The 12,318-nt window shown below is 37.9% G+C and overlaps 1 protein-coding gene and 1 long non-coding RNA gene across 6 annotated transcripts in view; one reads left to right on the plus strand and one right to left on the minus strand.

The window, feature by feature from the left end:
* Positions 1–12,318, minus strand: part of LOC105220208 (FERM domain-containing protein 8) — a 172,435-nt gene that overhangs the window by 51,413 nt on the left and 108,704 nt on the right. The window lies entirely within an intron of this gene.
* LOC128920556 (uncharacterized) lies at positions 947–2,083 on the plus strand. The gene is made up of 3 exons (XR_008470647.1): positions 947–1,162; positions 1,268–1,421; positions 1,486–2,083. It is a non-coding gene; the product is annotated as an uncharacterized LOC128920556 (long non-coding RNA).

A 12,318-nucleotide genomic window follows, 5' to 3' on the forward strand; every position in this document is an offset into this window, starting at 1 on the left:
ATAAATAAACACATAAACATATATGAATTAATATGCAATAAACATACATTATATGTTGCACGCATACATGCAACACACATACATTTCCCTGTAGTTCGGCTGGTGTCAAGCGATTACCAGAGCGCGAATTCTACTAGCGATTTCATGAATTACCGGTAGTTAGTCTTTTCGCTAATGATTTGTAATACAACGAGGCATCGAATCCGAAAAAACCCACCCCTAAAAAACGAAACTCAATGCGTATATGAAATTGCAATAACAACATTATTCCGATTGAACGGAAAGTGTGCGATTTACTGATAATATACAGTATATCCCCGGTTAAATGCCTGTAATATTTATTGAATGCGATGAGTATTGTCAAAGGGAAGTTTTGTAATATTTTTTTTTCATGTTTATTGTTATTGATAAGTATTTTTGTTATTAATAAGAAATAAATGTGACTTTCATTCTAAAAGAAAAAATATTAGATCGAAGTATTTGAGAAAAAGCTTGGTAAGTACCTCGAGGCACTTAAGCGGGATTCATTTAAATGCCTTCGTTTTAAGTGTCTCAAAGGCTCAAAGGTCTTGCATGTTAAGAAGGTGCACTTAAGCGGGGATTACTGTACAAGTGGACGACTAAATCTCTTAATTTTCAAATTTACAAGAAATTTTGCAATTGCCCGCAACAATGTGCGAGCAGATCAAAATTCAACAGAAATATAGTGTCCCGTCCTTTTCCTGCAGAAATTCGCAGGAATTGTAGTTCGATCGATCGCTCAGTCTGCCTTTGTTATTTTTACACTAAATTGTTTAGATCTTTAGTGTCAATTGTAGTTGAAGAACAGTCGAAAAAGGTCAATAAAGAACAGACATTCCTTAAATAAAAAAAATTAGTTTAGTGTTGTTATTGTGAAAAAATTAAAGTCGAATAAAAAATTAAAAAAGTGAAGTGTAAAGTAAATTATCAAAGATACATTAATACTATAATAATCAATCAATATAATATTAGCGTTAAAAAGTTTGCAAGTGAAATAAAACAAATAATAATAATAAAGAAGTTATAATAATAAAAAATAAAGACAAATGAAGATAACAAAAAAATTTTAGGTAAGAGACATCTGCGTCGTTAAAAGTTTAGAAGTGCTACTTTGCAGGATTTTATCGGAAAGAAGAACTACGTAAGTAATATTTTTTCTTTCGATTTCCTTATTAAAAATACGTTTCAGTAAATTTCGATTTTTTTTTTTAATTTTTACCGTTTCAACCCCTTTACTTTCTTGCAGATCAAATGTATGACTCAAATTGTCCAGGGTTCTGGGGTGGTGAAAAACCTGAAGAATATTATAACGGACGAATTGGCCATGCAGTACAATATTGATGGAGTGTTGGGCAAAAATTCGCTCAAAAGCTTTAAAATTTTTTTCGACGCCCTTATTGGTAAGAACAGGACAAGCTTTTTAATTAAAACAGTTAATAACAAATATATTTTAATTTATTTTAGAGTCCATTCCTACCGGGATAGACGCTGGATCGCCAGAGAATCAACCGCGCCAAGCCCTTCAGCCAAGCCTTTCGAATTAACGAAATCACTAACGATTTGGAGTCAGTCAAATCACTAGCCATTTTGAAGTAATGAAAACGCTAGCGATTCTGTATTAGCGATTTACTAACGATTTTGGAACTAGTCATTTCACCAATGACTGGTAATGCAGCGTCGCACCGCTCGATTACTCTCGTAGGACATTGCAATGTAAAAATCGTTAGTCAAATAACATTGCGAGTAATCGGGATGGAACTGGTTCTAATGATTAGGAATTAGTCATATCGTTAGCTCTTCCCCAATGGTACCGAACTACAGGGTTATATGAGGCACGCATGCATCTATATGCAACACGCATGCACTCAACTACTAATAAATAAACATATTTATATGTATGCACAAGATAACCTATTGGTTATAAAAATACATTGGGGCAATTGCTTGTGTGCATTTGAAATAACCCCTTATCGTGCAACATATAAAATATACAAATAGACATACTCACATACACTTATAATTAGTTCTTAAGATAATTCTAAAATTTTTATAGAAGTAAGTAAAAAACCCAAATAAAACTAGAATGAAATAATTTCTCAATAAGGCTAGACTATCACTTATTTTCCCCCACCAGCGGTAAGAAATATTTGACACAGCTAGTTTTAACATTTGAGAATGAATTAAATTCTCACTCAATGCAAGTCTTTCATTGCCCCCACCAGCGGTAAGGTTTGTTAGAAACTACATTGTTTTATAAATATTGGTAGGCCGGATGTTTTTTTACATTTGGTCCTATCGAGCCTATGAAAGAGCTCAGCCAAAACAAAAGCCCTGAATTTAATACATGCAAAATATAAGCCCAGTTAGTCATACAGGCAAAATAAAAAGTCCTGTTATTTATACAGGCACCATAAAATGCCCTGTTAGTTAGACAGGCAAAATAAAAAGTCCTGTTATTTACACAGGCAACATAAAAAGCCCTGTTAGTAATTCAGGCAAAATAAAATAATAATTGTAAGACGGGTGCATATTCCCGCATATTAACAATATACAAACAAGAATTTTTGTTGCGAGAGTATAAAAATAAGGTTCTCCAAAATGTGAAAGACTGAACCTAAATACCAAGATCTGGATCGAAAAACGTCCATGATTATGCGGAAAATTGAAATCTTTAAAAATAAAATGGAAAATCTAAGTTTAGAATTAACGATAAAGAAGTATCAACTAAGCTATTTGCAATCATTATACAATGATATTCAGAAGATGAAAAACAAATTAGATTTCAATGAAGAAATTGAAATCATATATGACCAAATAGGTGATGAATTTTTTCAAGAGCTTTGTTATTTTAATCGACAATTACAACAAGAAGAGCCAAAAAATACTTGTAGAAGTAATTTGGATAAAGAAGAATTTATAATAATTCCAAAATTCTCTTCATCTACCACAACAAAGCTGGTTAAAACAAAACCAATACAAAAAGAAAAAGAGGAATTGATAAATATTCCAAATTTAAAAAATAAATTAAACCTATCTCCAAACCTATCTTCTGAAGTTGAACGAACTAAATTTGATAAAACAAGTGATTCAGAAGAAGAAGAATTTATAATCGTTCCAAATCTCAATCTATTTTCTAAAACTAAGAAGAGACCAACTAAATTAGTTGAAGATAAGAAAGTAGAAGAAGAAGATTTTATAATAATTCCAAAATTCTCTCTATTTTCTGCAAATGAATTAGTTAAAAATATTAAAGTAGAAGAAGAAGAAGAGAAAGAAAGGAACGAAAACAAAATTACAGAATTACAAGAAGAAGCAAATAAAATTGAAAAGGAAGAGACTACTGAACACCCTACTTCTGAGGAAAAATCAACTGATGCGGTTGAAACCTCAGATGTAGACATACATAAAATTAAAAATGAAAAGGCTGAAACTGGAGATCAAGAAGTCGAGAGCAATATTCTCGCCAATGAGCAAATAACCTGGCATTTTTCTCCACCGGCAGACCCACATTTTGGAGAAATGTGGGAAGCTGGCGTTACCGATCAAACATGCAAACTTTCAACGTTATTAAAATGCGGGGACACCAACTACTGTACTACAACATTCGAAGACATCACTTCAATCGACATACAAATATATAAAATGCAAAGCGACATCAATCCGAAGCTGGACCCGATCGTGAAAGCCATAAAGGAAATTGCAGAAGACCAACTAACTACTCTTCAAGTAAGCAAAATAGACGACAAAGAAAAGCAGAAAAAGCTGCGAGAAGGCATTGAGAAGATCAGCAACAACGTACTAAAATTAATATTATTCAATATTTATAAAATTTATACAGTCCACTAATTTTATATAATAATTTCTTTCCCTCGGCAATATGTTCAAATATCATTGAACATGCATTCTTTTATGCCTTAGCAAATCCGAGGAGCTACATATAAAACATAAATTTGTATACATAAATAAACACATAAACATATATGCATTAATATGCAACAAACATACATTATATGTTGCACGCATACATGCAACACACATACATTTATATGAGGCACGCATGCACTCAACTACTAATAAATAAACATATTTATATGTATGCACAAGATAACCTATTGGTTATAAAAATACATTGGGGCAATTGCTTGTGTGCATTTGAAATAACCCCTTATCGTGCAACATATAAAATATACATATAGACATACACACATACACATATAATTAGTTCTTAAGATAATTCTAAAATTTGTATATAAGTAAGTAAAAAACCAAAATAAAACTGGAATGAAATAATTTCTCAATAAGGCTAGACTATCACTTATTTTCCCCCACCAGCGGTAAGAAATATTTGACACAGCTAGTTTTAACATTTGAGAATGAATTAAATTCTCACTCAATGCAAGTCTTTCATTGCCCCCCACCAGCGGTAAGGTTTGTTAGAAACTACATTGTTTTATAAATATTGGTAGGCCGGATGTTTTTTTACAAGAAGCAAAGCATCTTTTGGATGCAGGAAAAATTAAGATTGGATGGGTTGTCTGTAGAATCCGGGAAAGGACAAATTTAAAAAAATGTTACAGATGCCTGGAATATGGTCACGTGGCGAACAAATGCACTAACCCAGAAGACAGAAGCGAGAATTGTATTAAATGCGGTGAAAAAGGCCACTTTGCCAAAACCTGCACTAAAGAACCTTTTTGTGTATTCTGCAAAAACGCTGGAAAGGACAATACAAACAACCAAATAGGTAGCAAAAGATGCCCAGTATACATAGCAGCATGTAAAAATGGAAAATGAAACTTCTTCAAATTAACTTAAACCATTGTGAAGTAGCGCAAAAAATACTAAAACAAACGATATACATATGAGAAGAAAATTGATGTGGTATTAATCTCGGAGCAATATAAAAGCCTAAATGCAGGAACCTGGTTCTCTGATTGCACTGAAAAAGTGGCAATATGGCTCTGCTCCGACAAAGCGGTCCAGGATAGACCATTGGTCAATAAATCTTATTACGTAAGAGTAAAGGTTTGTGGCATTCATATCTACAGTTGCTACTTGCCACCTAGCTTATCGATTGTAGAATATGAAAAAATTCTTGACGACCTTGTTAGGGATGTACAAACCACAACGCCGAATCTAATTGCAGGTGATTTTAATGCCTGGGCTCTAGAATGGGGAAGTAGGCCCACAAAACAACGTGGGAATGCTTTGCTTAAAGCATTCTCAATACTTGACGTGGTACTGCTAAACACGGGAACCAAGAACACGTTTGAAAAGAATGGCTATGGCTCCATAATTGACATATCGTTTGTCAGTAGGTCATTAGCAGGAAAGACAGAGTGGCAGATATGTGAGTTATATACTCATAGCGACCACCAAGCCATCATGTTAGACATTGGCTTGAGTAACAAATGGAAAGGGAGAGGTATACGGGCGAAAAAATCGCAAACTAAAGGTTGGAAAGATGAAACCTTGGACGAGGATTTGTTTATGTTTATGATGGACGCAGAACTGAGCAACTTATATGACGCGAATGAACAAGCAAAACTATTGACTAATCTGGTTAGTAGAGCCTGCGATGCTGCAATGATTAGAAAAAAGTGCAACGGCTGCCGGAAGCCAGTATACTGGTGGAGTAGTGAAATCGCAGTTTTGAGAAACAGTTGCCATAAAGCCAGGCGGACATATCAAAGCAATAGAAATTCCGGAGAAAATGAGTTTCTAGAACTCAAAGTGGCTATCAGAAATAGTAAAGCAGCATGCTTTAAAGAACTGTGCGACAAAGCGGATGAAAATCCATGGGGTGGAGCTTATAAAGCAGTAATGGCAAAAGTCAGGAGTAATAAAGTACAAATGCCGACTTGTCCAAAACTATTAAAAAAAGTTGTAGAAACTTTGTTCCCAACACAGGATGTGCAACCAGAGGGAGACGTATGCACCAGTAGCATAGATATTCCCGTTTTTCTACCGAGAGATGACAACGAGGTAGTGCAAGCAGCTGAACCCTTCGGAAATACAAAAGTACCTGGGCTAGATGGCATCCCAAATAGGGCCCTAAAAATTGCTGTAAAAAACAAAACTGAACACTTTGTGGAATTGTTCAATAAATGTCTGCGGGAAGGAATTTTCCCAAAATATGGAAAAGACAGCGGCTGGTTATCTTATCCAAACCAAATAAACCGCCAGGTGAACCAAGCTCTTACAGGCCATTATGTATGATCGATACTACTGGCAAAATCTTCGAGCGAATAATATGTGATCGGATAGAAAAGCACCTTGAAGAAGTGAAAGGCTTATCAGACAACCAATATGGTTTTCGCAGGAGACGCTCGACAATTGACGCAATTAAGAAACTAACCGATATTGCAGACAAAGCCATCGAGGGCACTAGGTGGATGTACGGTTCTAAGGAATACTGCGCAGTTGTTACGTTGGATGTACAAAATGCTTTCAATTCTGCGTGTTGGACCCACATACTTCAAGCACTACATACGCTTAAAACGCCTATGTACCTCCTGTGTATTATAAAAAGTTACTTATCCAATAGAGTGCTGCTGTATGATACGGACGAAGGAGTCAAGCAATACAAAGTGACCGGTGGAGTACCACAAGGATCTGTCTTAGGCCCACTCTTGTGGAATATATTATATGATGGAATCCTTCGCCTTCCCACGCCTAAAGAAGTACAAATTATTGGCTATGCAGACGACATTGCAGTGACAATTGTGGCAAAAGAACTACAGCAACTTGAGACTATATGCACAACTGTCGCTATGAGACAGATAAAAAATTGGCTAACAGCAGCGAAGTTGAAACTGGCTGGACAAAAAACAGAAGCAGTTTTAATAACCAGTAGAAAGAAAACTGAAGTAATTACACTTAACATAGACGGGTATAACATTACGACACAGACATCTTTAAAATATTTAGGCATAATAATTGACTCAAGGCTTAACTTTAAATCAAATATTGACAAAGCCTGCGAAAAAGCTGCACGAGTGAACGCTGCTTTAACCCGTATAATGGCAAATATTGGTGGACCTAGTCAGAAAAGACGACTGTTATTAGCAAAAGTTACATTATCAAATGTAATGTATGCGGCACCGGTATGGGCAAACGCACTTATGCATAAAACGTATGTCAAGCCGATTAAATCTCTGTTTCGGCTTAGTGCACTTCGAGTTGCTAGCGCTTTCCGCACAGTGTCACACGAAGCCGCTGCAGTCATATCCGGCATAATGCCACCTGATCTAATGGCTCATGAGTTTAAGAGAAACTACGACAAAATCAAACATTTCGCAAGCAGTCTAACAGTTAAAGAGCGTGAAGAAGAAAGATGTCAGAGAATACATGAGTGGCAAATACAATGGGACACAGCGCCCAAAGGACGATGGACGCACAGGTTGATAAGAAATGTCGAAACCTGGTGTAACAGAATACATGGTGACGTTGACTTTTACTTGACGCAGTTCTTAAGCGGACATGGCTGTTTTAGAGAATATCTCTATAAATATGGCCACGATGATGCAGAAACGTGTACATTCTGCTTTAGCGGAAAAGAAAATGCTGAACATGTATTTTTTTAATGCCCAAAATATGAGGCAGAGAGAGTGTTTTTAGAATATGAAATTTCAGAGAAATTAACTCCAGAAAATGTAGTAACACACATGCTGAAGTCGAACCATGTGTGGAACTTAGTAAAACAATGGGCCGCAAATGTCCTCCTGGAGCAGAGAAGAGTAGAGCGAATACGAAATAGCGAGGCATGACGCCATATTTAGAATATAAATCCTAGAGAAGTACGTGCCAATAGGCTTGCTTGCTCTGCGATGTAATACCTAACGGTAGTTCCGCAGGGCAAATTCAAAAGTTATGATCTGAGATGTTTTTTTAGTGGGTTAAAGTCTCACACTACTGTTGATAGGGCAACAGTGTCTTTCGATGATTTTTTTCATCTCAAAAAAAAAAAAAAACATCTACTATTAAGAATCGTGTTACACACTCGTTGTACACATTAGATTGTAAGATGATCTTTTCAATTACCACACGTGGTCTTAAGTGGACATTCGTCACACACATTAAATTGTAAGATGAACCTTTCATTTACCACATGTAGCGCGTCTAAAGTGGAACATATGTTTATAAGATGAATATTAGATTGTAAGAGTATTTTTATTTAGTCTTAACATTTATGTCAACAGCAGAACTTTTTACGCACGTCAACAGCAACACACCCGGGTATGTACATACGTTTTGTATGGCAAATGGCATGCCGTTATAACCCGGCAGGTACACATTCAACTAATCGCTTGCGATTCAGATTTTTTTACTAATATACTCACACATTTGCGTTATATTGATAATATACGTATGCATGTGTTAAAAATGGTCATGGTTAAAAAAACCCTGGCCTACATTTCTACATAGGCAACCTTGATATAGTTTAACAAATATACATACATACAAGTGAACATATTTTCTGGATTATTAAGGGTCGCTGATGATGTGGTTAGTACTTATTGTTTTGTGTTTATAAGGATTACTTTAGGTTGCAAACATAAAAACTCAGGCATAAAATCGCTGACCGCTGCTGGATCAGCAAACAAGTGTGAAATTGCTAACCAAGCAAGCAAAAGCTCTAAACATTCGGAGGAGCCAAATAATTCGGAGACTGCGCATATTTTTAGCCAACTAGGTGGTAAAATAAAGGAGCTAGAATTAATGATGGCTGGTCAAAGGCACGTTAATCAGGCAATGCGCGACCTAGTCAGCGGTATTATGAGCTTACATGAAAGATGTGAGAAAATCGATAATAATTCGAAAAAGACTATGGTTGGGAGAGCTACTCAAGTATCCCCAATTTTTAAAGATAAAATTACCCCAAAAAGGCTGCGGGAGATGCCAGGCAATTTACCTCCAACAAAAAAATCAAAAAATGTGGTTGAAAAAGTGCAACCAAATTATAACGAGGTTGTGAAAATGATATCAGGAGATACTACGGCTAAACCCAGCGCAAATGAAAAATGGGTAGATGTTGTGAAAAAAAAGAGACCAAACGTAAATAAAATAAGATCGAAACCAGACGCCATCATACTAACGAAAAGGGATGGTGCGTCCTATGCAGATATTTTACGTAAAATAAAAAGTGACAGTGGCCTTGAGGAATTGGGTTCAAATGTAACTCACATTCGAAAAACTCTCAAAGGAGATTTGTTAATCGAACTAAAAAATCAGGACAAAAGAGCTGAAACTTTCAAAAGTGCCCTAGAAGGAGTGGTAGGAGAAATGGCAGTGATACAGCCAAAATCTCATAATGTCACTATCGTATGCAAAGACCTCGACGAAATAACGACCCCAGAGGAAATTTCCGAGGCCATGAAAAAAGAGTGTGGAATCCACGATATGGGGAAAGCCAACATCAAAAATATACGAAAGACCCGTAGTGGTACACAAATAGCTCTTGTGTGCCTGCGTGCTCAAGATGCTAAGGCGGCACTTAAGCTAGGCAAGATAAAGATCGGGTGGTCGGTCTGTCGCCTCCGGGAATATTGCCCTATTTCCCGTTGCTTCAGATGTTTCCAACTGGGCCACATGGCACGAAATTGCTGCAACCCGATCGACAGGTCTTCTTTATGCACACGGTGCGGAAGCACGGGACATGTAGCGAAGGTGTGCACTGCTACTCCTTGTTGCATGCTTTGTAAAGGGGAACACTCTGCCTTGAGTACGACTTGCCCCAAATATCAGGAGATGGTGAAGTCACTGAAAATATGAGAATATTGCAGCTAAATTTAAATCACTGCGCTGCAGCACAAGAACTGCTGAAACAAACCTTAGTAGAAGAGAACATCGACGTTGCCTTACTAAGTGAGCAATATTCACAGCGTTCGGAAAGCACTTGGGTCACAGACAAAACAGGCAAGGCAGCAATATGGTCTTGTAAAGGACAACCGTTTATGTCCTGCGCTAAAACATCATCAAATGGTTTCACATGGGCAAAGTTGAAAGGTATATATTTCGTAAGTTGCTACGCTCGTCCCAGCGCTTCAATTACACAATTCGAGGACTCCACGAGGCAGCAGAAGAACAAACCATCGTGGGCGTTTAATAATGGAATTCCTCAGCCAAGCAAACCTTACGATTATGAACAGTGGCACGAAAAATACCTTTCAAAAAGGAAATAAAGGTTCAATAATTGACCTAATGTTTGCCAACGAGGCACTTGGCCGACGCATTAAATGGAGTGTTGCGGACATATACACAAATAGCGACCACATGGCTATTCTGGCCGAAGTTTCGTTACACGGAGAGACGGAACTCCTCAGTAGGAACAGGTCTAAGAAAAGAGGCTGGAAACAAAAAGAGTTCGACCCGGACCTTTTTACGGCAGCCTGGCGCGCAGCAAATGTTCGATGCGAAGACGCAGCCCACCTGGTATCCGCAGTTCAGAAAGAACTGGTAGCAGCATGTGACGCAACTATGCGCAGGACAACTAACCACACCAAACGAAGGCCAGTATACTGGTCGAATGAAGAAATAGCCACGCTCAGAAAGCTATGTCACTTATCTAGACGTCGCCTACAGCGCAATCAGGGTGGAGAAAATGAAAACAGTCTCAGAGAAGCGTTTAAAAACCATAAGAAACTCCTGAAGTCAGCTATTACCCGCAGCAAACGAAATTGTTTTGAAAAGCTCTGTGAAGAGGCAAACGTAGACCCCTGGGGAACAGCATATAAAATTTGTATGACAAAATTCAAAAATAAGTCACAGGAAACCAAAAGTGCATCATTTATGAAGAAAGTCGTCGAAACACTATTTCCGACGCATGACCCGATCTCATACGCTGAACGACATGACGAAACGGCTGAGTCACCGCTATTAGTTACGGAAGAAGAGCTATTGGCCATAGTAAAAAAAATTAAAAACAACAAAGCGCCTGGAATAGATGGTATACCAAACAGAGCCTTAAAGGAAGCTATAACTTTGAAACCCACCCTGTTCACTAATATGTACAAAGCATGCATAAAAGAAGGAGTGTTCCCCGACCCCTGGAAAGTCCAACGCTTAGTTCTCCTTCCAAAACAAGAGAAACCACCGGAGGAACCTTCATCGTATCGACCCTTGTGTATGCTCGACACAATGGGTAAAGTATACGAAAACATTATACGAAACCGCTTGGAAGTTGCAATCCAGGAAGCCGGCGGATTATCTGAGAGACAATACGGCTTCATAAAACGCAGATCCACTATCGACGCACTAAAGGAAGTCGTTGACACTGCAAAAGATGCAGTCAGTGGAAAAAGATGGAAAGGTGGTACAAAAAAATACTGCGCACTGATTACCCTGGATGTTAAAAACGCGTTCAACTCCGCAAAATGGGCAAACATTATCAACATCTTATATGTAATGCGCGCCCCCCAATACCTCATTAACATAATAATAAGTTATTTTAAAAACAGAAAACTAATATTTGACACGGACGAAGGCACCAAGAGCTATTTTATTTCGAGTGGAGTACCGCAAGGATCGGTCTTAGGCCCCCTCTTATGGAACTTGATGTATGACGGGGTTCTAAGAATACAACAACCAAAGAGCGTGAAATTAATAGCATATGCTGACGACCTTATAGTGGTAGCAGTGGCCAAGCACCTCGATGACCTCAGGAGAAAATGCAATGAATGCATCAACGGTTTACGCCAATGGTTTTCTTCCATGAGTCTGGAACTAGCAGAGCATAAAATTGAAGTGTTGCTCATAAGCACAAGGAAAATTGAGGAAAGATTAACTCTTACTATTGGGGAGTGTGAGATTATCTCGCAGCCACAGCTGAAGTACCTGGGGGTAATATTAGACTCAAGGTTAAAATTCAAGGAGCACTTGGCGTACTCGTCGAACAAAGCAAACAAAATCTATAACGCCTTATCAAGAATGATGGCAAATACGGGCTGCGTGCGTTCCAGCCGAAGATTTTTAATTGCAAAGGCTATGAGCTCTGTAATTTTGTATGCGGCGCCAATATGGATTCAGGCGGTAGATGTTAAAGCGTATGCGAGACCAATAAACGCAATACATAGACTAACGACAATAAGAGTAATAAGTACTTTCCGAACCATATCTAGCGATGCTGCTGAAGTGTTGGCCAGCATTCCGCCTATTGACATCCAGGGAGATGAATTCGTGCGACTGCATATGGTAGCAGCGCCCCCCTCAGAGAATAAAAAGTTAGACGAGAGGAAAATGAGCATCTTGAAGTGGCAGCAACGGTGGGAAGCCTCAACTAAAGGACGGTGGACACAC

Source organism: Zeugodacus cucurbitae, chromosome 2 (genome assembly GCF_028554725.1).
Source record: "Zeugodacus cucurbitae isolate PBARC_wt_2022May chromosome 2, idZeuCucr1.2, whole genome shotgun sequence".
In the NCBI taxonomy this organism is placed as follows: Eukaryota; Metazoa; Arthropoda; class Insecta; order Diptera; family Tephritidae; genus Zeugodacus; species Zeugodacus cucurbitae.